Raw genomic sequence first — 26,064 nt, 5'->3', positions numbered from 1 at the left:
TTTGTATGTTCTCTATGTAATGCACACTGGTAAGTGAGTATCTGGGGCATCTCCGCAATTCGTAAACCATCCCATCCAACAAATCATTTATTTAAGCACGCAAAATGTTTCTTGCATTGCCTGACATTCCTGAAAACTAGAACAGAATCTAGGCTCTAGCATTAATACATCATGGCCAAATTAAAGCTTAGCAATGCATGAGCTGTTCAGATTTGTATTGAAATATGACAAATGTCAAAAACAGAGGAGGTCTCAAGATGACATTAAGTTTTACTTTTTAGATTTTCTCCCTGAAGACTACAGGACTGGGCAGTCAAGGGCTTTGCTTCACCACTCAGTTAAGAATATCTGGCTATAAATTTATGTTTCTCATCAAAGGAATTTCAGAATTGAAAAGTCATAAGGAATGCTCTTCTTGTCCCATTTCCACTTCTGGAATTACCTTATGTAAATATTAATTTGCAGTCAAACTAATTTTTAAAAATGGTTTACATAAGCAGCTTTTCAGTCAATAAATTAATGCTGTCGTTTTACAACATTTACATGCCTTGTTTATGTTACTTTGTTAATTTTATTGTAATTTAGTATTGATTAATAGCTCCATGGCTACAAAGTGTTTAAAGAGTTATAACTCTTAATTATGCCATAGCATTGCTTAATAAAACAATACACTATTGGGACTAAATCAAATTAATTAAATTAATCTGTTACCCTCTTTTATGGGTAATTCAGTGCACAGATAAAAGCGGTCATGGAGTTGTTTTCATGGCAAGTAGCCTAAAAAGAACCTGCATACATTGGGGCTGGGAGCCCAAATCTACCCAGCATCTCCCCACCCATGGCCACCCTACAAAGGCGCCCTTCTTTAGCCCTATTAGCTATACAGAGCCACTTTATGTTTGGCATCGCTTTGCACTTGTCACGACTAAATTAGCGTTTAATTATTTCACGTCATTTCTTCATGTGCCAACACCATTTAACATCATAACCCTGTCCTTGTCAAGATGCTTCCAAACCTTTCTGAAGCTGGTCCCGTCCACACCTTTGAAACTCTAGTCAGTATTACGCCACACAAGTCAATGAAGAAAAAGAATTAAACTTGACAGCCTCACACTTAATACTTGTCACAAGCCCACGACAAACTTGCAAACACTCCTGAGTCACGGCACACACGTAAGGCAATAGGTCTGCATCCAGCCATGACCACGCTAGGGGTTCCTACCCTACCTCAGATCTGCCATGTTTGCTTCTGAGAATAGCAGAGAGAGAACTTTTAAAAGAAAAAAAAAAACATATATATATATATATACACACAGTAATTTTACTACTGAATATATATCAGCTGTGTGCTTTAAAGCTAGGTGTTTAGAACAGATGCCAAGGGTCCCCTGTCAGACTTCTGCCACCTCTCCATCCCTAGTATGGGTCATGGTTCTGCTGATGCTTTAGGGGTAGTTTCATTGGTCTGGTGCCTTGAATATGAATCATGGCTCATTATTTTAGCTTTATGTATTCCTCCCTGCACCCTTGAATTATCCTCCTTAAAGTAGTGGAAAAACTCTGATTATATTTCCACTGCTTCTCTTGATGAGAAAAAGCATTTAATTAAACGTTTGTATAATGTTATTCAACACCTTTTTTTTTTTCCAAAATGAGTACAATGCATTTTACACCTACCTAGGAACTAAACTCAATTTAAAAATACCTTAAGACATATATTTTACCCCACGGAGTGTCAAAACATTCATACCCGAAACCCCAAAGGCTGGCTCGTCTCTTCTGCCTCCGCTCCTTTTACGTTAGAAGGATGGGTGTCTTGGTGCATCACAGCCCTCTGACAGCCTGGCAGAGATGGAGCACAACTGCCCCACTTTTTGGAAAAAAAAAAAAGTTAGAAAAAGGAGCAGTTTGGCTATAAAGGATTTTGAGATGGCTAAACTGATATGACTTTCCAGCATTTTCTCACATATTTAATATTTGATAGGTGACACCTTTGTCCTAATCTTAATTTTAGATTTTTCTACCTCCACAAGATATTTGCAGAGAGAAAGTTTTATGCCTAAACATAACCACCTCTGTAGAATTTGTCCCTTCACTAACTATTTACTTTTGCTGCCTGTCTACAGGGCTTTACTGCAGTGATTCTTTAAGAGAACTCAAAAACACGAATTCTGGAAAATGAAAGGCTGAAAACCACTAAACAGAAACACGTATGGGGCTGGCATTACCTGGAGGTCTCAAATGTTGTGCAACTTCTTTACCTCAGCAATTACAGCACTTTTTATACCCGAGATGTTCGTGAACGAACTATTTTTTTTAGGACTCTTCCTCCTCCTAAACTTATTCTGTCTGTTTATTTCTGTCTACTTGCTTGCTTGTTTTCTGTAGAACGAGGAATCAGTGAGGTTTTGGTTCTGTCTGTGCAGTAAGCTGTCACATAAGCAGCCAGGAAGGGTGGTGCTGAAGACAACCAAGTGCTGCAATCATAAAAAAACCTACACCACTTTTCCTGGGGGTTTTGTGTTCATGTGTTTCACACCCATCTTCTGTAACACGGGAGAAGATCTGTGCTGAGTGCCAGGGAGCTGCCCGCTCCACCCTGAGCCTCGCTGCCGCTTGGTTCAGGTTGAGTTTCCTCCCAGCTCCTCCAGCCCTGCCCGCAGGACCCCCCAAAATGTACTTGCCAGCCCTTTTTGGTGGTGAGCATGCCCCAGCCACCTCCCCGCCTCCCACATCGCAGAGATAAATTAGGAATCAACGCCTCTCCTGGAGAATGGTGTGGATGTGATTAGGAGGCCTTGTGATTGCTAATTAAGAGGGAGGAACGCAGCTGGGATCTGGGCTGGTTCACCCTGCATTTGAAGCACAAGTGGAGGAGTGCCTAATGCTGCGGAAAAGCAAAGAGAGCAGACTTGAGTCTAAGAGGGGACCTCCCTGGCGACTCTCAGCAGTGCAGAAAGAAGCTCCCTAAATGACTCAGGCAAACACAAACGCTTGAGAAAAAAGAGCTCTCCAAACAGAAGTGCTGCCTGGTGCCTGCAGGGGCAGTTCAGAGGAGCTGCGCAGCCACTTGTGCAGCTCAGCTGCAAGCTGGCGCCTTGCTCCAGGACACCTAACGGGGCTGTAAGCACAGACCTCGCTATTACAGACCCCTAGGACCAAAGCAAACAGCTAATTACTAATTTAAGAAAGCCACTGCCCACAAATGAACGCACTGTTGTGACATTTTAATTTACTGACTAAATACCAAGACTATTATAAGCACTTCATCAAAAATCTTTTCTCTCCTTGGGAACTTTATTGCTACAGTGATTTCTCATTTAGCAGGCAATGCTAGGCTGAGACAGCAGTAGGATCTTCTAGTCCATATGTGCCTTCCAGCCCGGTTTTACCCTTCTCCTCAGCAGGCATTATGCATTGCAGTTCTTTCCTGATGGGTATGCATCAGCTACAGGTTCAAGAGAGAACAGCTGGGGCACAAAGAGATTCTCTTAATGTTACTCTATCCTTAACTATTTTTCCTTCATATTCAGCAGTTAGAAATGCTTTATTTGTCACAGAGGAACACAGCCTGCTGCATTCAGTGATACGTGCAGATACTGGACGTCTGCTGCTGAAGCCACCGGGTCCAAGCCCTCCTGGTACGGCAGCGGTGCCATCTTCAGTGTGTGCACGGAGCTGGGCTCAAACTGCTCCCCTGCCCCCTGCTCCCTCCCTGCCAGGTCCGCTTCTGCTCTGCACCCTTCTCAGCACAGGTTTAAAGGCAGGTGAGTCCCAAGACCAGAAGACTATAAGGAGATAGCATGGCTCTATGTCTGCAACAAGGTGTAGAGAGAGAAAGATGACAAAAGGAACCAAAGGAGAATAAGGAGAAAAGAAAAAAAATGAAGAACGCACCACAAAGCATATGGTTTGCAAAGAACAGCCTGACATTACGCTCAGATAGGACCAGCCATTAATCATTTATCTCTATCATCGTAATTATTCAAAATCATTTCAGAGCTTGCCATCATCACAAGCAACTATTTAAATTTGGGAAGTGTGCAAGGTGTTGTACCTGCCTTGTCCTGCATTTGGTACAAAAGTAGTCATTTTTCCTCTGAAAATTCCTACATAAAAGCAAATCTTAAATAGTAGCCTGAAAGTGTTTTAAGCTTCAGAGATCTGTTTTAGTAGCAGCCGAACGATGGTCCTGCCATTACGCTGGCTGCCAGGAGGTGACCTCATGCAACTGAAAAGCAAGCGAGAAACAGAAGGAAAAAAAAAAAAAAGAGAAGAAAAAAATAAAAAGAGAAAAAATAAAGCAGAGTTCCTCAGTGTTTGCTTTCTACAACTGCGTTGTTATGCTAAAGCATTTAGACCTATCAAAGAAACACAAGCACCCACACATACTCCAGCACTCACCATTTACCACACTGCCTTCCAGTGACAGCTAAATGCAGTCTGCCAGGACAGAGAAAGCTCTCCTTCACTCCTTCCTTTCAAGGATAACTTCCAGAACACCACATCCAGGCAGCTTACACCAAAAAGGAGGCCCCAAGAGTTTGTGAAACACCCCCCAGACGTGTTCAGGTACAACACACCTCGCAGTGTGTCCACCTAGGGACAGGATGGACTTTGTCCAGCTGCACACAGAGACGATGGCTTTCTCTGTTAACCCCAGGTCAAGGACTGAAAACTCAGCACGTAAGACATTTCTGCTCTGGATCTCTGACCATGGCAGTACACGCTAACAAGCCATTTTACAACTTCTAAGTTTCATGCACTTGTACTTTCCTCTCAGTTTCTAGCAGGTCAGCAGCCACCTTTGTCTGTAATGCATCCATATAAGCTGCCACCCAATTAGCTCAACAATTGGGGTAAAAAATAAATAAATAATGATAATAATATCTCTTGCATTCCAACCTCACCCAAAGAGCTTTTTCTTTATCCATTTTGTTTTAAACATGGCTAATAAAGAAGGCGACATCTCAGAGAGCCCCGCACAGGACAGAATTACTGACAGCATCAGAAGAGAGCCAACATCCACCAGGCAGTGTTTAGAAAAAGAGTGAATTGATCTTGTTATATCAACTTTGAAACTGCCTTCTGTAGCACCCAGAGAGAGCTTGCCCTTCAGGCAGGTTTTTACGGGCTTTCACAGCTTTACTTTGATTGCTGTTGTAGCTGAAATATATAGCTTTAGTACGAGGGGATTATCTGTTATCCTACCCTTCGGGAGAACCTCATACTGTGACAAAGACTTTTCTCTGCTGCATCTCTTAAGTTTCAAAAAACTAACAAAAGTGCAGCACTTCTTGCTTTTGGTTTTTTTTTCTTTTCTGATGTCCCTTCAGCCCCTTGAGGGCTCGGCAATCACTGAATGGTATTTAAAAATCACCGTATCTGAATCTTAATTTACTGATAAACTGGAATATGATGACATTTTGGGGTTTGTCTAGTGTCACACTGCTTGATATGGCCTTTATACTGTACCTTAGGGGAAAGAGCAGAGTCAGAAAGAACTAGCTCATGGCCCTGGAAATAAACAGCATTCTGCACTTCAGGTTCAATTGATTTCGGTATCCTCTGTCAAGCCTTACCCACAAGCATCACCCCTTGGTATCAACAAACCCATTTAATCCCTTGCTGCGGTTTTGTGTATTCTCTCCTGCCTCCGAAAAAAATCTTCACCAACAGCAACTTCTCCCTGAGAGATGTAGCATCCTGCTAGTGAAATCACATCAGGCTGTCTGAACGCAGATCGCACAAATCAGGGCTCATTACAGAAGAGACACAGCAGGCAAACCCCGAGGGTTTGTGCCAAGCTTCATGGGCAGTCCCCAGGCTACCAACACCTCCAAATGCACAAATGAGCAATCAGGGCATTTCTACTCTGAGCCCAGTTCAGATAACCTGGGTGGCATCTTGGGAACACTTAAGCTTGTTCAGAGTTCAGCTGGAAAATGGGGGTCACTCATCTTGATGGAGGGGAGCAAGAGCAAGCGAGCAGCAAGCACAGGTCCTGGACCCTCCAGGGGGATGTAGGTTTGTGGGACTTGTTTCTGCAGCTTAGAACAGCATTCATAAAGGACAACTGAAGATCTCAAGGTCATAATAGTGCACAATTAATTAGGGCTATATTAAATAATTTTCTAATACTAAAAGCAACCAGAACTTTTCTCGTCCCACCTCAATTCACTGGCTCTTGGATTCAGATATGAATACAGATACAGGAGGCAATATACCATTCATGCTGCCTGCCTACAGGAATACACTGAGATGCATGAGAGTTTGAGCAGCCTCCACCACTTCTCCCCTTCTACCAGCAGCTTCTCCAGGGGCAAAAAGCATGTATTCATCCATGGAAGGTGACTTCTGTCTGCAAGTGCAAAGCTGATGAGGGGACAGAAAAATCTGCTTGAATGTTAAAGTAGGGAGGTGGAGAGAAAGAGACAAAACAGAAGTACATAATGCAGTACCTGTAAGAATACTCTTATGACAAACAGGCAAACAGGTTTACTGGGTTACATATCTGTTTGTTTTTTGGTTTTTTTTTTACCCACTGACTTTACAAGACAAGGAGCTTTTCTAAGATACATGCTATGTGTCTTCTGCCTGTTTTCTTGTATTCTACAGAGCCAGCATTCCAAAAGAAGTGCTTTTGTTTCAAGGCACTTTTGTATTTTTAATTAATTTCCTGTATTTCAATGCCATGCAGAGAAGCAATATAAACTGGAAGGCAAAAGAAGTCTGGCGGCTAATCGCCCCTACACGAGAGAAAAAGACAGATGCACCCAGCCAGATCATAGGTCTGCTACAGCACTTCACCATAACTTAAGCTTGAGGATTCAGAGTACCTGCATGAATGTTATGGACGTTACATTTTTAAAAACAGATCATTTCTTCCCATTGTTATAATTTTGGTGGGATGTCATCTGAGTGTTTCATTCTCTCATCTTCCTTTTCAACAGAATGCTAAAAGGTAAGATTTTTGCGCTTCTACTAAATAATCAGAAGGAGAAAAACACTTTTCCATTGATTGTGGTGGGCATCCTATTAATGTTTCTGAATGCCCAGTTTTGACCTTCTTGCTCATGCTAACATCATCCTCAACATATGAATGCATGTGTAGATGTCAGTCTTGCAAGTCATCCCTAAGAGAAACCTGCCTCAATGTATGGCAAATAACAAGAGAAGTACACAAGAAAATCACTCGACGCATTGCCTGTCGCTTCTTGTTCACCATTCACTACAGAATTTCACTCAGAAAAAGTAGCTCCATTCATTGCTAATACACCTGCAACGGCAACTCCCGGTGGATAAAAAGGTGAACCAGAGGAATTTTATTGAGAAAACTATATGAGATATTTTTATTATTTTTTTTAATCAGAATGAATATAAATTTGAAGCATAATAAAAACCAAATGCTTGTTTGAGTAAGAAGGAAAAACAATCAAAGAAACCAGTCATGTAGAAAACAATCCTTTCCAGTGGTAATTATGCCACTGTTCGAAACAGGTAGGCAAAAGATGGAACTTTGTGCAAGCCAGATTTTTGTCTTAACCTTATCATTTGCTCTCATCCAAAAATAAAACCCCTGCTCCAATCAAACCATAAAAATGTTCGTGTATCTGCCTTGGAAATGCAGTTGTACCTGCAGATAGGAGTTATTTCTAGAAAAGGATACTGGAGAAAGTATGAACGTGTGTGAAAAACCCAAGAGTTAGTGGAGGGAATGAATATGGAGGTTGCAGCTTTTCCCTTCCTAATATGTTTGCCTGCATCTGGATTCAGAACATGTTCAAAAGGAATACTCTGGTTTTGTTTCTTTTTTTTTTTCCTTTTCTATGTAGCAATTGGATGTTTAGTAAAGCACGTTTTTACACTAATCCCATTCCTTTCAGGCACCCTCCTTTAATTGATCTCATTTCTGTGCAGTGCAACTTGTTTACTATCTACGAGAAATATAATTTCTTCTCATGCCACGCTGGGGGAACTGGTTTATGACCCAACTGTGCTAAATATGCTCTTACAATGAATTCTTTATTGTTAGCAAACATGATGCTCATGGTACTTTACAGTTAAATAATATCTAGTTTAAATAGAATATTTTACCATATTTACCCTTGAAAAGATCCTATGATACCACCCCTATCTAAATTTAAAAAGTGAATGCTATGACCCTTTTGTAGAACTTTCACTGAGCAAAATTAATAATGAAATTAAATGCAGAGAAAAATATTTCATTAGCTGAATCAGAGGTTATTTCTAGGAAAAAAACGCTCAATGCTGGCAATACAACATGCTAAAATTCCCCTTGTTAAATTGCTCATTAAGCCTGTTTCAGAACTCATTTCCCCTCGGAGGAGAAGCAGCAGCAGTAACACAAATTCAAAGCGCACACCTCTCACCAGCCGCACGTGGGTGCAGACGTGCCTGCCTTAGCCACAGGCAAGGAATGAAGAAAGCCCTAAAACCCAAACCTTCGAGCACAGCTACACGTCAGATTGCCAAGAATGTCCTCCTCAGAGCAACCAGTGCTTTAACGCTTCTATACTCGTGGTTTTTCTTAGCACGGCACTAGCGATGGACTACCAGCTGTCCTGAGGGCTGAGAGGCAGCAGTTTACGGACACTGACCACAGCATAGCCAACGACCCAAGAAGAAGGACAATTTTCTATCAAGTTTCTTCTTTTTTTTTTTTTTCTTTTAAACTGAATCACAGCCCGACTCTGTGCCTCTGGTGCTTGCAGGGAATAATTATTTTAAAGCTCCTGAGGTTCGTGATACCATTACTCTGCATGGAAATCTGAGTCTCACTTTCAATTGCAGAAATCAAAAATAAAATTACTTAAAATTTATGTGGATGATTTTGGTGCTCTCATTCCAGTCACCACTTGTTCATGCCAGTCACTTTTCCCCATCCTCCTGGTGTCTGTGATGGCCTGCGAGGACTTCAGCCCCTGGCCCTGCAACTCCTGCCCCATTGGTGTCCCCCAGGCCCTGCCCTCCCACCCGCTGCCCCCAAAGCTCCCCCCTGCCCCAGCACCAGCAGGCTGATGGATTTCTTCCCTCGTTAGTTAACGAGGAAATCACCACAGACTGAAACTGGAAACAAAGCACACGCTGGGGGGACCTCTGGGATTTCCATCCTGCCTGTTTGGTTTGTAACTAATGAATGCGTTATAGACCTGAAGTAATGTAGGCTGCCTCCCCTTGCTAATTCAGAAAGAAAAATGCTCATTATATTTTTCCGTGGCATGGAAAACCCATCGCCCACAGAGCATACAAAAGTGATTTTAGGAAATGCCCAGAACTGGTGTTACAGAGTGACACATACTGGCTTCCCGGCATTCTCAGCAGACAGTGATTTGAACTAACAATCTGAAATCACGTTAATTAATAGTTTTAATTAAACCGTGAAAAATACAACCACATTAATGTGCCTGATAAACCAAGCTGCAAAGAGAGATGGGCTCATAAATAAAATGCTGCAAGGTATGATTGCATACTATGATTATTAGAACTTACAAATCAGTTCCAACTATAAAACCATCGCTGAGAATAATTACAAGCCCAAAACAAACAAGTCATTTCAGTCTCATATCATGAAAGCTGTTATATTCATCTTTTTTTTTTTCTTTTTTTTTAATTAAGAAGTTACCTTAGAGGCCAAACTAGGAAAATCACACCCCAAAAATCTAACTATACAGTTGTTTTAACACAAACCTAAAAAGACCATTAAAATCTGCTATAAAACTGTACCCATACGTCTTTTCCCCATAACCAGTAATGTTACATAGAAAACATGCAATTGTGAAAAGCCTTCAGAACCATAAAAAGTATGAAAAATGCCACACAACTGAAAATACCTCTGAGATCACAAGGCTGGGGGAACAAATCCAAACCATCCACAGGAAATAGTGCAAAGATCACCAAGGGAAAACCAGTAGCCCCTGACACTGCAAAATACGTCTGTATTTCTTTTACCATGGACACATGCAAGTACTAAACTCTAACAGGCTCACGTGGGTTTTCTCAGCAGACATTGGGTATCACAAGCTCAAGTAGCCTTCATGGTGGGGATTCTGCTTCCACCCCTTTGAAGACCAATGAAAATAAACCAAATTCCTCCTTTCTGCTCTCACTACTCACCCTTACAAGCTTTCCGCACGGCACACGCAGCCCATATACATCTCTTTCAGCTGACCACTCCAATGCAGGGCAGAGTAAAATGACCGGCTTCTCGAGGGGAACACCAATCTCTGCAGATCATCATCCTAACAGTGGTATAGGAACAAGCACGTACCAAATCACAACTTGAAAGTACCCTCCTGCAGGAACAGCATCAGCCCTGAAATAGGAAAAATTACCATGCAAATTATAGCAGCTAGCAAGATGTGTTCTTTACAAAGGTGTAACACTCTGATACATAAATACTCTGACTTCCTGGGAAAAGAAAGAAATTCATTATTCTACAGCAGTGTGAGCCTGGCAATTTAAATTAGATTTCAGTCTTAAAACATTTGACATTGGTATAACAGAAACAACAGTGTTGCAAACATACAGATGCAATTTCATACTCTTCCTCTGCACAATCAGACAGCATCAGGTTTGATGCTGCTGACTTGCACCAACGCAGGGGCAGGTTATGTGCACCTTACAAACAAATTCGGGAAGCAGCACTTTGGGTGCAGACCTTACAGCACCCCAAACCATTTCCCAATAAACATAACATGGTTTGTGGGCAAACAAGTTTCACCTCTCCTCCAGAAATATCACTTCAATGGTAATAACGAAAGCTATACTTAAATAATTCCTACATGAAGAAAAGGAGCGTATTTTATATGATATAAATAATCATTTTCCAGGGAAAGGACCTACAATGGGCATATACATTATGAAAACCAGAAACTGTGAAGTGCTCTTTTGCCATTGTGCTCCACAGCTAGAATGCCTATCGCCTATTTTGTAAAATACACGAGAATAATACACCGACAAAGGTGCCTGCAAATAGTAAGAAGGATGTGAAAGAGGTCGTAAGTGTATGGATACAGCTTAGCACCAACATCGTGGTGTATTTTAATGAACAATACTGGTGAAAGAGCTTTACGAGAGGATACTATTTGGGTGAATGAGCCAATACCAGGATGACCATGAACCAGCAGCTACTGTGACACAGAGGAAGGCAGAGACAATCCTAGGGGACACCAGGAAAAGACAGAGAGAGAGGTGCCACCACAGTACAGGCCACAGAGAGTCAAAACACCGCAATCGTGTTGCAAGAGGCACGCAGGAGGCTATTGAGAAGATGGGGAAAGCTCGCTGCGGTGCGTGCATCGCAGGCTGGGGACTGCTGCTGGTAGGAATGTTCCTGCATTAAATAGCGGGGAAGAGGAGGTGCTGCTCGAGCTCACCTCTTCTGCTTGTTTCACACAAAGCAAATAGCTATAAAGCGGGAATGATTCCACTGAGGCTGGAAATGAGAAAGATAACCACTTAGGGCTAGATTTACAGCCATCAGAGAGAAAGATTTCAGGAAAATGCCCCACTAGGAGCTAAAGGCGAAAACAAACAACTTGGAGATATACCACGAAAATGTTATGAATGACAGACCAAGCAGCCTCCTGCTGCCCCATCTGCATGGTTTGCAGGCATCCTTGGAAACTGCTTTCCTCACCCTCTGGTGCTGGAGCAGCTTTCGCTGCCGAACCTGCAAAGATAATGCTATCTGCTCTGCTGCTTGGAAACAGACCGAGGTCAGACGCTAACTGTATATATTCTTAACACCAACAACATCAAATACATCTTTGTGCCCAGGGGCTGACCTCAATCTAGTTCTCATCAAAAGCCTATGAGGGAAAATAAATAATATCTGCACGTATCTAGCCCCAGGTTCCCTGGAATTCCTTATTCACTTTTTCTACACTCAACTTCCCCTGCGTATGCAAGAGTCTTTACCAATCAGAACCAGAACAGTATATAAAAGCTGGGGTAAAAATAGGAAGAAGATAAAAGGTGAAGACACCAGGATCCAAAATAAGTATAGCAGCTACTTCTTAAGGCCTTAAAAGCCAGATAAATTTACAGACATTTATTGTCTCCAAGGTACATTACAAAACTCCATTTCAATGGAGTCTCATCTGCTTCAAAGCTGCGTACAGAAGAAACTTCAAAAGGTAAGGATACATCATCATTCTGGAAATGAAGCTGCTATCCCAAGTCACATTAGTGCTGTTCATTCTCTGCAGAAATGAACCCCTAACTCACTCTCACTGGCTGACTCCTGCAGAGGAAACACCGTAAAATTTTCAGTATCCCGCAGGGCAAATGTCTGCGTGGCAAGATGCTGGGGAGTCATGGGAGACGTGAACCTTTAGCAACCTTCCCAGTGATGGTGTTTTATTACTGCCCTGCACCTGTGGCAGCCCAAACCACAGGCGTGTACTCATCGGCTGAACTTCAGGCGGACAGAGGTCAGCCAGGATCTTTGCAAAGATGTGAAGGGCATGCCTCCTTACACAGCCAATGTTTTAGAGCCTGGAAAAAACATTAAATATATGTATTATAACTTAATAGCTATCACGCAGTGGGATTCCAACCAGTTGATATATTCAATCATTCCTTCTTTGACAATTTCAAGTTTGGACAGTTGCTATTATTCGGTGTTATTTCAGGGAAGATGGATGCATATGCACAAAAATCTTAACACTAAACCAGTATCTCACAGCTGACTCCAAAAACTGTGGAGTTGGGAGGTAATTACTTTCAGAAGATGATGCCTTAGATAATATTTTCATTCATTCATTTTCAACCCTACTACTTTATAGCAGTGCTCTAACTCATTCCAGTACAAGAGCTCTCAACCCAGGCCCAGGTGCCAGAAAGGATCTGAGGTGCTGACACTGGGCATCCTTCGCCCCTTGGGATGAGCAGGTGGCACAGGTTTAAAAATGAGAAGAAAAAATGACCACACCATTATTGCATAATATGCAATATCCATACTGCAAATAAGAAAGGAATTTCTGGAGGTCAAACAGCATTAAAGGAAAAGCAACCTTAATTTTAAGATGCTATCTGTTCAGCAGACTTGAAATGCCAGGAAGCCAAAGAATACCCCCATACTGCCACAGAAGAACCAGAAGGATGCATGCTACCCTACACTTCTTCCCACTTTGTTCGCAGTCCCGGGTAGTCACAACCAGCTTTACAAAGGTCTTCCTATTTCCATGGACAAACTTTCTAACTTTTTTTTTCCCCATTTTTATAAGGGTTGAGGATTTTTCTCCACAACTGAAAAAGTGCTGGAAGAGTGAGTTCCTCTGTTTTCTTTTGCATGTTTCAATTAAGACAATGAAAATATAGATGATTAGAACTAAAAGCATACACTCATGGGGCATTTTCATTAATAGATGTTGGTGACTTCACACAAGATGTTTGCACTGGATTGAGAGGTACCCAACAGTACTGTGTTAGTCAGTACTTGCACTGCAAGTTTTGAATTTGTATTTATATCTGGGCAATACAGAACAAGATTACATGATCGTGAAAATGACATTTTTTCTCACAGCACTCAATTTCCACAGTGTTGCCATTAACATAAATAATACGTAAAGCTAATGTTAAATAATTCTGGGTTTTCAAAGCCCTTGGGAACAATTATGTTAAATATACAGTGACTTAAATGACTGGATTTCTTCAAATTTATATTCACAACTCTTTTCCGATCATGGCCTGAAGTCTTCTGCTAGTGTCCTTGATCACACACAAAACCTTGCTTGTTCTGGCAACCAAAAGCCTCCCCACATTACCTGCAGGGAGATATTGCTGACTGCCGGATGCTATTATGATTTCTCTATTAAAGAACTCTGAAAATAACTAGCAGTGAGCAGAAGGCAGGGTACCTGCCAGCTAATGCAATGCTGTCAAACATATTTTTTTTTTTTTGGCCTGGCTGTAAGAAAGCCATTGGTACACAGCATTATGTCCTAAAGTGCTTCCTCTGCCATGTCTTTCACTGCAGCAGCACATTGATTTACCTTAGGATTGGAAGAGGGAGAGCAGAGCATTCATTCCTACCCTTGCCGTGGCATGAAATCATTTTCTGTGACCTCAGGAGGGGACTGAAGGAAGTTCTGAATCAAGGACCAATAAAGGTAAGTTATCTTTGTGTTCCTTCTCAATTCGTGACAATTAATCTGTATCTAAAGCTATGTGTGTGTGTGGTTTTTTTCCCCCTTTTGTCTTGAATCTTCAGCAGACACAGAGCAAAGGAACAGGTTGAAATTCCCACACCACCTCCACCTGCACAGCCTTGGAAGAGGGACTGGGGCCATCGCTGCTTCTCTGCTGCAAGACAGAGCAATTCCTTTGGTGCCAGTGGTTCAGCAAGGCAGGCTTTTCACAGGAGAACAAAACGTACATCGTTACACCTTGCCAGCACTGATGGCACTCACCCCAGGGGAATGGAAGAATGATGGAGCCAGTTAACTTTAGCATGTGGTTCGAAAGCCAGCAGTAAATTGCTTCCACCTTTAAATTGACCTGGATTAGGGGAGCTTAGGGAAGCACAGGAATTTGGCACTGTTTTTTCCCCAAAGTAGGATTTGCTAGTAATCTGCTATCTGCATCTAGAAAGAGCCTGAAATTTTTAACATGTCCTCTGGGAGAAAAAGAACCACCTTCTCTGATTCCCCTTGCTCTCCAGCTCATTTTCCCTTCTGAAGCACGATAAGCTCGGATCTCCACAGTAAGCCCATCTAGGCAGCAGGGGGTTTCTGGGGGTAGCATCAGTATTGAACGTGGCTGACAAAGCCGCTGGTTTACTACGACTAATCAATCCGTAACGCATCCTAAACCATGCTACTCCACCAGCTTTCCCTAACCCATTTCAGCCCATTAAGTCCTGGGGATTTTTGACCAGACACTGCAATTTGAATCTTTCCCACCTTGTGTTACAGGCCCTAGATCACTGCTAAGTGTGCTCAGGCAGCCCCAGCAGCATGGTGCTTCCAGGAGGTCTGCGAGGGCAGCTCGCTGCCAGGTCCTCCACTTGCTCTGCACGGTTACATGGCAGCCTAACAAGAATGAGCAATGAGATGTCAGCCAGGAGCCTCGGGGGTTTGTCTGCAAAGAGAGCAGATAGCTCATGTATTTTAGACTGCTCACTGAATAGGCTGATAAGCAGACAATAGCCATCAAGCAGATGGGAAATTAGACAAATGTAATTTAGAAGAAATATTTTGAAATGAAGATGCTCTCTGTAAGTTTAAGAAATGTAGGTGTCTGGCCAGGTGATGAGGAACATTTGTATGTGTACAGTTACTTTCCAGGACTACTGTTCAGGAGAGGACAGGTGGAGGAGTTCTGGGCAGCAATGCAGATTTGCACCCAGACTGATCAACAGCTGGCGTTCAGTGCTGCATGCTCAGCACAGCTCAGATGCAGGTGGATAGGCATCACCCCAAGCTACTTCATTTACATACTATACCTCAGCAGCAGCAAAATATTAAAAAACACAACTTTAATAAATGATTATATACTGACCTAGAACTACACCTGTGAAAAATAACCAAATGAACAGTATTCTTGATTGATTTTTTTCCTACCTTTGGAACTGAACTCCCATTCAACCTTCAGCATAGCAAGTATTGACAACACCGAGAGAAGCCAAATGAAGCATTCCAGGTGATCACAGCACATGCAATTGTTAGATAAGACAGATACACATAGGTAAGATTCAACCAGTAATATTCAATTCAATAAGTTTCAACCAGTAATAGTTTCTAAGTCTCTTTTAGTACAGAGAAATTATCACCCACAACAAATAAAAGAAATTAGTCTCTCGCCGCCATTAATCCTGGTCCTATTTAACAGTATTAATATTGCACATTAAAACAACTGACGAGGCCATCCTGAAAGAAATGGCAAATACGCACTAATGTTGCCAGCTCACCTGCACTGTTCCAGGGTCATGGTTTCGATGTAATTCAACATGCATTAATGGCAAATGCCATTAACTTGGGGATGGCCTAGTCATAGTGAACACAATTCAATTGCAACTTTTAACTCTTCGCATTTAATTTTACTGAAAAATATATGGCACAGAACTATTTACTGAATGCTGTAATAGAAGCGGTACAGTACTAAGTAAATGTACATATTCTAAAAGACTATATGATCCTTCTTTTGTACGGTCTGTGTAGGTGGATGTTGTTCTCCAGCTCTTCTTCTGAAGGGCCAGCTAGATAATCTCCTTTCCTGCCTGGCCCAACACACCACCCACAGGAGCAGAGAAACTCCAACCCATCCTGCTGGAGATTGGAGTCACTGAGCCTCCGAGTAATTGAGTTTGGATGAGAGCTGGAGACCATCACCACCTCTTAGAAAGCAGACCAACATCAGAAGACACTTCTCGCCCATCTGCTTTTTTACCCTTATGCATATGATACCTCTGCAATAGCAGAAGTTAAAACCAGTGACCATAGCTCTCATTTCTGCACATGCATCTATATTCTAACAATGGAGCCTGTAAAGTGAGACAATGTCTTTTAAATGAACACTTCAGCAGGTGACAATCTTCCTCTGAATGATCATAATTTCACGGTGCCAAAGAGCTTTCTGAATTTGACTGTTTGGCTTTTGAATTCTGACATTTTCCACACATCCATTAGATTGCAACTACCCTGGCTGCTATATAATGTGCTTAAAATTATACTCCTCAGCAAAACTCATACCAAACCATCTTATTATGTATCATTACTATAGTCAGTGTGTCATTCCGAGCTATATAGATGTTCTCTGTGAGATCACATGTAAATTGGTCACGTTCCTCAGAAAAATTATTTCTGGATAGCTGGAATAAGAACCAAGAAACCGTATTTAACTTTTTGTAGCATACGCAAATCTACAAGCACAGGCTGATCCTCTGCCATCGCTCAATTTTTCACCTTAGAGAGTTTGTTTGGCAGTCTCAATTTCACATTTCCTTCAGCAAGTACAACGTTAAACATGGCCATTGCTTTGGTTTCATCAGCTCCTGTCTTTCCGAAATATTTCTTTTCTCAAGGGCTAAGTCTGGGGGGGGGCAAGGGCTCTTCCCCCCTTGCTGCCAGGTGTGCAGCCTGGCTGTACTCTGGCTTCACAGCTGGATTCAGTTCCCTTCCCAACCTAGTCCCCTTTAGAAGGAAAGCCAAGAGCATGCAGGGAGCTACAGGACGCTCAGAGAGGCTCTCCAGGCTACACGATCAAGGGATCAGGAGCATGGGGCACACCATGAGGTTTAGGACAGCATGTCCTACCATAAACGAGCACTCCGTATCTAAACGAAGTCTCACTAGTGGCTTACTCTTGCTCAGTAACTGCAATATAAATTCACTTTTGAATTTGGTCCTTCTTGCCAGCCCCAACTACCTTTCCAAAGAGAAAATATTCTCATCTACAGCCTTCTGAACACTTGTCTCTCCACGCATTTCTGGAGTGCTCTGGTGTAGAGATGTTTCCTGCACCGCTCGTCTTTCTGCAGTCAAGCAGAAACTGGTACACACGGTGGCACAAGGCCCTACAGAAGGCAAAAACTGGTTCAAATAGTGCACAGTGACAGTTGGCATGTAATTTTGAGTGTGACTGTGTCAAACTGAACTTCTGGACTCTCAAGCATAAGCCTGCTACTTGCTATCTGCATCAGTAATCCTCCGAGCAATAAAGAGAGGTGAGAGTGAACCAAAAATTAAGAAGCTGATCATACGTACTTCTGCAGATAGATTATTTAAGGTTGGGAAAACCAAGGGAGAGGAAAAAGATAAAATAAAATAAATGGCAACTGATGTCCTGGGCAGTTTTGGTCACCGCATCCCTAACTAACAGAGCACATGCCATCAGGGACGTGCTGTATGGGGACACCTTTTGTTTCATCCAGGCTTTTCTAGCAAAAAGTATCTGCCTCCCTCCCTATTTAACATGTTTAGCCAAAAGCCCCATGTGCTGATACTTACACTTTAAACTTAAAGTGCTAACAAATACCATCACAATAAAAAAAATCCACGTTAAATTGCTGGACATCAACCCAGTATTATTATAGGTGAGATCCCCCTAATGTACACAAAGCATTCCTAATGCTCAAGTCCAGCCCTGCCTGTTGTTAGGATGTTAAGCATAGCTGTTGCTCTCCTTCAGTCTTTGTCTACCTTTATATTTTCATTATTTTTTTCCCTACAACACTGGAATGAGACTGTAGCGAAGCCTGCATGGGGATGCTGCAGGTCAGGGTTGCTCACTCTATCAGCTGCACAGCAACATGGAAAAAAAAGTCAGCACCTGAAATACTTAGCTAGTATTTATACAGATATATGCACACACAAGGTATTGTGTAAGTGAAAAAAGAGGGCAACGCTGGGAAACCAATCAACAATGCAGATCATGGCTGTAGTTTGTAGTTTCATAGAACTTTCAAACTAATAATTATAACTGGAAGGAGAAAAATTGAGAGAACATTCTTAAGAAGCTGAAAACGGGGGGGGGGGGGGAATTGCACAAATGACCAAAGAATTATTTGCCGTTGGTTCAGCACTAGAGAAATCCAAACAACATTATTTATATCTATAAACAAATGGTTTGGCTAAGCAAAGCTATATTTGATGCAGCAAATTATTATAGCCTCTCAAACTGTAATTTTAACCCTTGTTTCTGCGTATACTATAACAAGAAATAACTATGCTATGAGGATAATGCTCATGTAGCTTTTAAAAAAAACAGTGTAACAGCCCACAGAAACACTTGAGTTTAATTCAAAGTTAGCTGTTTCAACTTTTAACAAGACTTACCACCATCATCATGTCTTTTCGAATTAATGGCATGCAATAATCGAGTTTATGAGATTAAAAAAAAAAAAACAAAAAACACTGTCAATGACCATTTCAGCATGAGGATGGAAAAAATCTAAGCTAAAGTGGCAGAAACTATCAAACAACAAATTCAACTGACAGCCATTTCAGCTTTATTACTTATTTAGAGAATATTCATCTTCAGGAAGCCATACCAGACAGACACAATTTCCCATTCCACTCCAAACTAATTCTCACATCTTATCTTCCCCTGGATGTACTGGGATAGAAAAATGTGACTGTAGAAGAGGCTGATTTATGAGCATCTACATCTACTAAGTTTAGTGCTTGCTATTAGTTTCAGAAATTGCATCTCTGTAGAAAATACTAGCCACAGGAAAGATAAAATGTTTCTAGAAACTGTAGGCTACTACTACTACATCCACCTTTAGTTTGGGCTACTTTAGTTACGGATTGTGCTTCTCCATAATCCATTGGCAGGCTGTGGTGTTCTTGTTGCTTCTTGAGTTTGGGAAGACTGAGGAAGGTAAGAGACTTTTTTTGCAAAAACAGATTTTAAAACCAAAGTACAAGCATGCTAATGAAATTAATGCAGTCTATAATAGAAAGAGTAAAAGTATTAGCACACAAAATCCAACTTAAATGGAAAGTTAACCTTCTCTGAAAGAGGCCGTATATGTTAAAAGGCAGTATTAAGGCTAGGCACTACATGCCTACTTTCTTACTTCTGTAGATTTTGCTATTCAAATCTAGACTTCCTTGAAAATAATGTCACCTTGCTGACTCAAAGGTGCTTACTGCAATCTCACATTTCTTTTCATTCCAATTCCTCATTTCTAAAAAAAACCTAAATTGTTCTAACAGTAACATATACTGACAAATAAAATAAACTGAATAAATTGGCAACATCTTTAATGCATGATGCAAGCACGAGATTCACTTTTTTCTCCACTCACACAGCCACAAGAAATTTGACTTCTACATCTAAACCAAACAGAAAATCTATTATAAAGTTTCTGGTACAGAATCACATTCAAACTTTAAGCAGAATCAACCCTTCTTTTATGTCTGCAGGTAAAATCAAGGCAGAAAAAGAGCCTGGGGTGACAGCGTCCACGTCTCACACACCTTCCTTACTTGGGGCACTTCAGAAATCTCTCCTCTCTCCTTGGAGCTGCAGCTCATTACCAAGTTAATATAAAAACATTTCTTAGGCCAGCTGTTGTTCCACACAGGATGAGCCCTTGGACCTCCCCATCTTTTCCCCCCGAAGGGTGCCCGTGACCTCTCTCACGTGCAGACGGGGCGGTGGGCTGCTGCTGTCAGGATGAGCGATGTGCTCCTGGCAGGACGTGGAGGCGTGCTGAGGACAGGTCAGAAGAGAAACCCAGCCTCACGCTTACCACCAGCTGCTGTCTGAGGGAAGGTCACAAGTATCTGCTGTCCTTGCAGCCCACAGGAACAGCAAATACATCTCCTCAGCATCACATTAGTCCAGGTAAGGAGGTAGCCTCTAATTGCATGCAGCTATTTGCTGAGGAACCACCTTTAAGCAGCAGCAGCCATCTGATGAGAACACTGCAAATTACACACGGTGTGTCTGGATTTATAAAGATTAACTCCAAAATTATCTTTCCTCCAAAACAAAAAAGGAAACTGTACTGGATCCAAGTGGTGTCCCACTTAGAGGGGGAAAAAGAAAAAAAAAAAAAAAAAGAAAAAGCTTTGAAACAAACAGGATTGCACGGGTATGGATTTCCAGAACCATCTGACAGTCTCCTTCCTTGCCATCCGTCACAGTGGTAAAGGCAGCAGGGAGCAAATTAAGCAAAGGCTAGAATAGCACCCGCATCTAACTGAGGAAATATGGGCAGAAAGGACCTGGCACTGTGAGAACACTTACAAAAACAGCAACACGATTTAATTTTATATAGCCTTTAAAACTAACGATACAGCTATCTTGTAACTCCAATCCACGTTTCAGAACTGATACAGATATTTGCAGAAAAGACAGATCCCTATGCCTGAATGCACTCAGAAGAAATTAAAGCTCAGACCCCACCTAAACTGCACTACGTGGCTGCTCCTGGAGCCAGGAGCCAGGTTCAGCAGTCCCATGTGCCCTACCTTAGTCTCTGTAGCTGCCATCACGTTACACCATAATGAACAGGAAAATCACATCACAAGCGGGGAGTGGGATGGGACAAACAGATATCCAAGCCTTCGCAGCAGGAGATGCTTTGGGCACTGTGTGCTCCCTAAAACATGCACACTCTGCAGGTCCATGGCTCTGTCAGCTTGCCATGTTTGGTGTATAGGCTGGAGGACAAGTGAACACGACCTGGCACATGCAATTAGGAAGGAAGACAGAATGAAAAAAGCTTTATATTCCTGAAACTGATAATCCTGTTTTCTAGAAAAAGACTCAAGATTTGCAAAATTCTTCCCCTTTACACACAAGCTAGGAATCCCTGAAAGGACCTCACTGGAGGCAATGAAGCCAGCTTTGAGTAAATCACCATCCTGCTGAACGTGTTACAAACTGTTCTTAACATGAGACATCATAAAGCACTAAGAGTTACAGCATTCTACAAAAAAAAAGCGACAGGAAAAGTAGTGGCAAAGTTTGCTTCTCTACCTGTTTGCAGGAAGAGCACGAGCAGTTCATAATGCGCAGCGTGGGGGCTGGCAATTTAATACATTTGTAACACTGCACCTTTTAAAGTAATCTATAAGTACTGCCATGCCAAACCACATAAAGGGCATTTTGTTGTTGTTGGTGGTGTTTTAACAGTGATTCTAGGATTAAAACATGGACATCTACCTTTGAAGAAGGAAGCTTTTTTTCTGGAACAAGTCTCTTTTTAATTTCTCCTTGGAAGGTACCTTCTGGGCCTTCCTACTGTCACTGTCAGTATAAAACACTAATTGCACATGGGTAAACATCCACAGAGACTGATACTCTGCTTCCCAGGCACTATGTTAGCCGAGAGCTGTGTCTGTCTTAGGCACAACTGCACAAAATCATCACATGTGCTTCTACAGAGAGATGAGTATTGGACAAGGCACCAAGTAATTTTTTTTTTTCCAAGCCACATTTGTAAATTCTGGATTCCCGAAGCAGGTTATCCTCAGGACGAAACAAGGCTGCTAAAGATCCAGCAACCTTCTCATTCCCATTGTAAGAAATTATGTGATATGCATACTTAGTATCCCATAAACGCATTGAAAATATTTAAATAACTGGATCCCTTCTGTGTAGCAAACATTTTCTGTTTATAATAAAAATAAAAAATTGTATTTACTTGTCACACCAGGTTATTTTTAGCAATAACAAAGTAGCATATGGCATTGTTACCAGCATCGCACAACCAGTTAATTCTTATATGTGAAAAGAGGTGAGATGAAAACCATGGAAAAATAAACAACCTAAAAGCAATCCAAGTGAGACTCAGTCATAGGGGACTCAATCATAGTGTGCTAAATATGGGTGCTCCGTTCCACCAGCTAAGGAAAACAGATGGAACCAAGTGCTGTCACTTACAGCCTTAAAATACCTACACCAGGATGCACCAGCAAATCCTTCAAATGGTATTTCAGATCCATTATTTTTATGCAGCCTTTTCAAAGCTTCATTATAAATTTCTTCTTAAACACAAAAATATGTTAGTTACAGGATAAAATCTACCGCACAAATAATTTCTGCTATAAGGAAGCAACAAAAGGTCAATCAAAACTAAATCGGGTTCTTCTAATAAAAAAGAAAAAGATCTGAGGCATCAAGTTTTTTTTCCAAAAAAAAAAAAACACACCATACAATCTAATGCTATATATATATATGGTGCAATCTAGCCAGGGACTATTCTATTCCTACCTTCTGCTATAAATTCTGAAGGCCATTCAACAAATCTGCTAGAAAATTCTCTGAAATTCCAGAAATGGGTTTTGTTAGTACTTCTGTAAAAGTAGTAAATATATATTAAAAGATTGTATTATGTGACACCTCTCGCAAAATAAATCTTCAGAATAGGATGGGGAAAATAATTATTACAAGAATTGTGGAAAGGATATAACAGATTTGTAAGTGTTCAGTGTGGTTTAAAGCAACCCAACCCAGTAATTATTGTTCTTTTTCAGCCAGTAACACCTGAGAAGAACAATGGCTTAGCCGTAACTGGATTTTTTCCACACTATTTATTCAAATTGTCATTTTGGAAGAACGTTGACTATATCAATACACAACCTGATTTACAGACACCTTCCACAGCCTGTCCACTTAAAGTCAAGGACTGTTCAGGTAGGTCAACCATCCCTGCAAAGTGAACATGATCTTTCACAATCAGCAACCTCAAGCAAGAAAAATCATTGTCCTGCATCCGATGACCATTCAGAGAAGATTAATTTCCCACATGGAAAGAACCTGGAGAACCGTGTGACAGTCCTGCACAGGATCAGGAGGATGCATCGCTCGTGCCAGCTTTCCATGAAACCGCCCATTACAGATGAGGATTTTATTTAGAGGGTTCTATCTCCCAAGCTAAACAAAAGCTTTCTTTTTAAAAGACTATGATGTTGCACCCTTCCCACGTGCTAGTCAAAATATTCTTCCCCAGCTACTACCACAGCAAGAGTTTTAACAGGCCCATTACTATTTTAAGCCTTACAATTCTGCTCAACGCCTTTTGCCACACAAGAGAAACAACCCAGCAATTCCCATGTATCTAAAGATAAATAGGTAATTACCAATTAGAGAAAAAGCATGAGTTTCCCCACACTACCTATGACAGGAAACTGCTTTGGGAAGATACGTTTTTTAGACTATACTAGTAATTTTTGATGAGTGTGAAGGCAGAACAGAAGAGAAACTGAAGTGACTGAAATAGGAACACTACTTCTCTTCCCTTCCCCCTAGCATCTCAAAACCAGTAAGGCAATATGCCCATAGGGCAAACTATATCTAATAAACATGAAAAGTAAATTTTAGATTAGCAACTCTGTAAACCTCCTTGGAGTAGCTATGACAGCTAGTTAGTTCAATCAGCCTGGTTTTCAATAAACAGTCTTAGTTTCAGATAATGTAATAGCTCAGCTCTGGCCAGAATTAACAGGAACAGGCTGTGCCATAGACTTCAGCTGTCCGTCTGATTTGACTAATTTCCTAGGAGACAAAATAGCTGAGAGAACCTGCAAAAGAAAGAAAAGCAATGACAGGAAACAAAGTGACCCTGTGTTGTCAAAATGCTCCTCTGTATTTTCAAACACATCACATATAAATCAAGTAAGGAAAGCTTCGCTTCCAGTTACTTTATATTTGAAGAAAGCAGACACCAATAGGAGGGTCAGGGTGCAGCACAACTTAGTGCAGAGTGGGTACAGGGAACCAAAATTCGTTTGCCTGCTATCAGATTACCGTTTTGCTTGTGCTGATACCAAAGTCTCTGTTGCAGGCTTGAAATCTCGCAACCTTTTCCCTTTTTTGCTGTAAATCTTCCTTTGCTTTCCAGGGGAATGCTCACACAGAGAGACCTCTGCCCTTTCCAATATTTCTCGTGCAGCATTCATTTCAGTGCTGCAAACAGGAGATGTTAAGAAGAAAAAGCAGAGCCTCCCAGCAAGAAGGATGGGGAAGGACACCCCAACAAAACCTGAATTGTATTACAGCTTTGAGTTATTCACTTGAAGAAGCTGGAACTTAACTAAGCAACAAACACTGCTAAGAAACAATAAAGCTGCAATGTCTGGACACACATGAAAGGCAGTATGATTTCTGGTTTTGGTTGCTGGGTCTTCCATGAACTAACCACAGTTTGTACCCTACTACAAAGGGCATGTCTGTATTTCTCACTTCTTACACCAGGAAACAGACAGCTAAAGCCACTAAGCCAAACAAAACCATGGTACATCAATATGTCACTAAAGCCCCAAAAAGGCTGAGCAAGAACAAGAATTGTGTCAAACGTTTAAAATCCCTCTGCTTCAACTTTGAATTTCTCTCTCAAGTCAAGAGGAATACAGCCAGAAAACGCCAGAGAAAGCCAACAACACTATTAGACCATGCTTCTCTTTGAAAACACGCCTATTTTGCACCAGACAGATAGAAGAACACGTGTCTGTTCACGTCTCAAACTGGTTATATGTAAAGCCCTGCTGACAGAATCCTGAGAAATTTATTACTATTAACAGCAAAGCTTTAATCCTGACCTATCAGTGAACCACACAGCAACAAAATGTGTGTTTTGAAGCGAGGGGACACCAGTACTGCAGCTTTTCCCATGAGGAACAAAATGCAACGCGAAGGAAGAAATTGGCACATTACCTAAGTCCATCCTCTCTTCCTCAGCCAGGTGAACAATGTCACTGTTCTGTGGACAACAGATAATACAGAGCTTAAGCTGCTGCACCCCAAAGCCACACAGGACTATCTCACAGCAAACTTTAAAATTCGGGTAACTACTTCTAGTCATGCACCTGCAGCCATTTGGCTGAGCTGCTCCCAGTCCTTCCACCTCCAAGCAATTTATGGGACTTCACCTGCTAATTTGGCATGAGAAAGGACTCTTGTTCTTAAAAGAGTAGTGAGCTCTTCTCCAAGTTTTCTTCAGATAAAGCCAATCCTTTGCAGTCCTTTGTATCTTCACTTTGAAAAAGAACAGCAGTACCTGCAACTAGCATTGTCACATTGATACTCCCTTCTTTAATACGAATACACATTATACACAGAAATAAAAATAAATGCTAGTAACCATAATACAATTACTTGGCGACGCAGCTCTACCATTAACCTAAAAATACAATGAAAAACCGAGCAAACATGATTAATTTTACATAATAAATCATTTTACTACAGAAATGTAAGTATATATACATGCTGTAATTAAAACATTAAAACCCTTACACCAAGCTAAGCACTAAATATGCTATGAAATCAATGAAATAGCATTTACTCCTGGCAAATTCTCCAACATATCTAATGAGGTGAGAACTTGAAATACAATTAAATCCCCCATATTTTAGTAAAGGCTCTTAGCTCAGCATATCACCATTCTGTAGCTGTTAAATTCAGAACTTGCTAAAACCAAGAACTGAGTTTATTGGCACTTAGCAAGGCCTCTGGCAAAGTGTACTCACAAGGAAGGGAAGATAAAACGAGTCTCATCTCATTAGCAAACAGAAAATGCTTTAAATTTAATTTCATGATCAGAAAATACATTTGTTTTAAAAAATGGCATGGGAAAAATCC

General features: G+C 41.3%; 1 protein-coding gene across 22 annotated transcripts in view; it reads right to left on the bottom strand.

Annotated features, from left to right (window-relative positions):
* Positions 1-26,064, bottom strand: part of PCDH15 (protocadherin related 15) — a 539,977-nt gene that overhangs the window by 472,385 nt on the left and 41,528 nt on the right. For 20 of the 22 annotated variants that reach the window (XM_080598442.1, XM_080598431.1, XM_080598457.1 and 17 more), the window contains one exon: positions 10,138-10,336. The exons of 1 other annotated variant lie outside the window; for it this stretch is intronic. The gene's annotated coding sequence lies outside the window, so the exon portion shown is untranslated. Of the gene's footprint in view, positions 1-10,137; positions 10,337-15,590; positions 25,123-26,064 lie in introns of those variants that run through there. One more of the 22 variants, XM_080598460.1, reaches the window with a different exon arrangement.

Source organism: Anser brachyrhynchus, assembly GCF_964034855.1.
Source record: "Anser brachyrhynchus genome assembly, chromosome: 6".
Taxonomy (NCBI): Eukaryota; Metazoa; Chordata; class Aves; order Anseriformes; family Anatidae; genus Anser; species Anser brachyrhynchus.
Note: the sequence above shows the minus strand (reverse complement) of the source record. Positions and strands in the feature narration are given on the sequence as shown.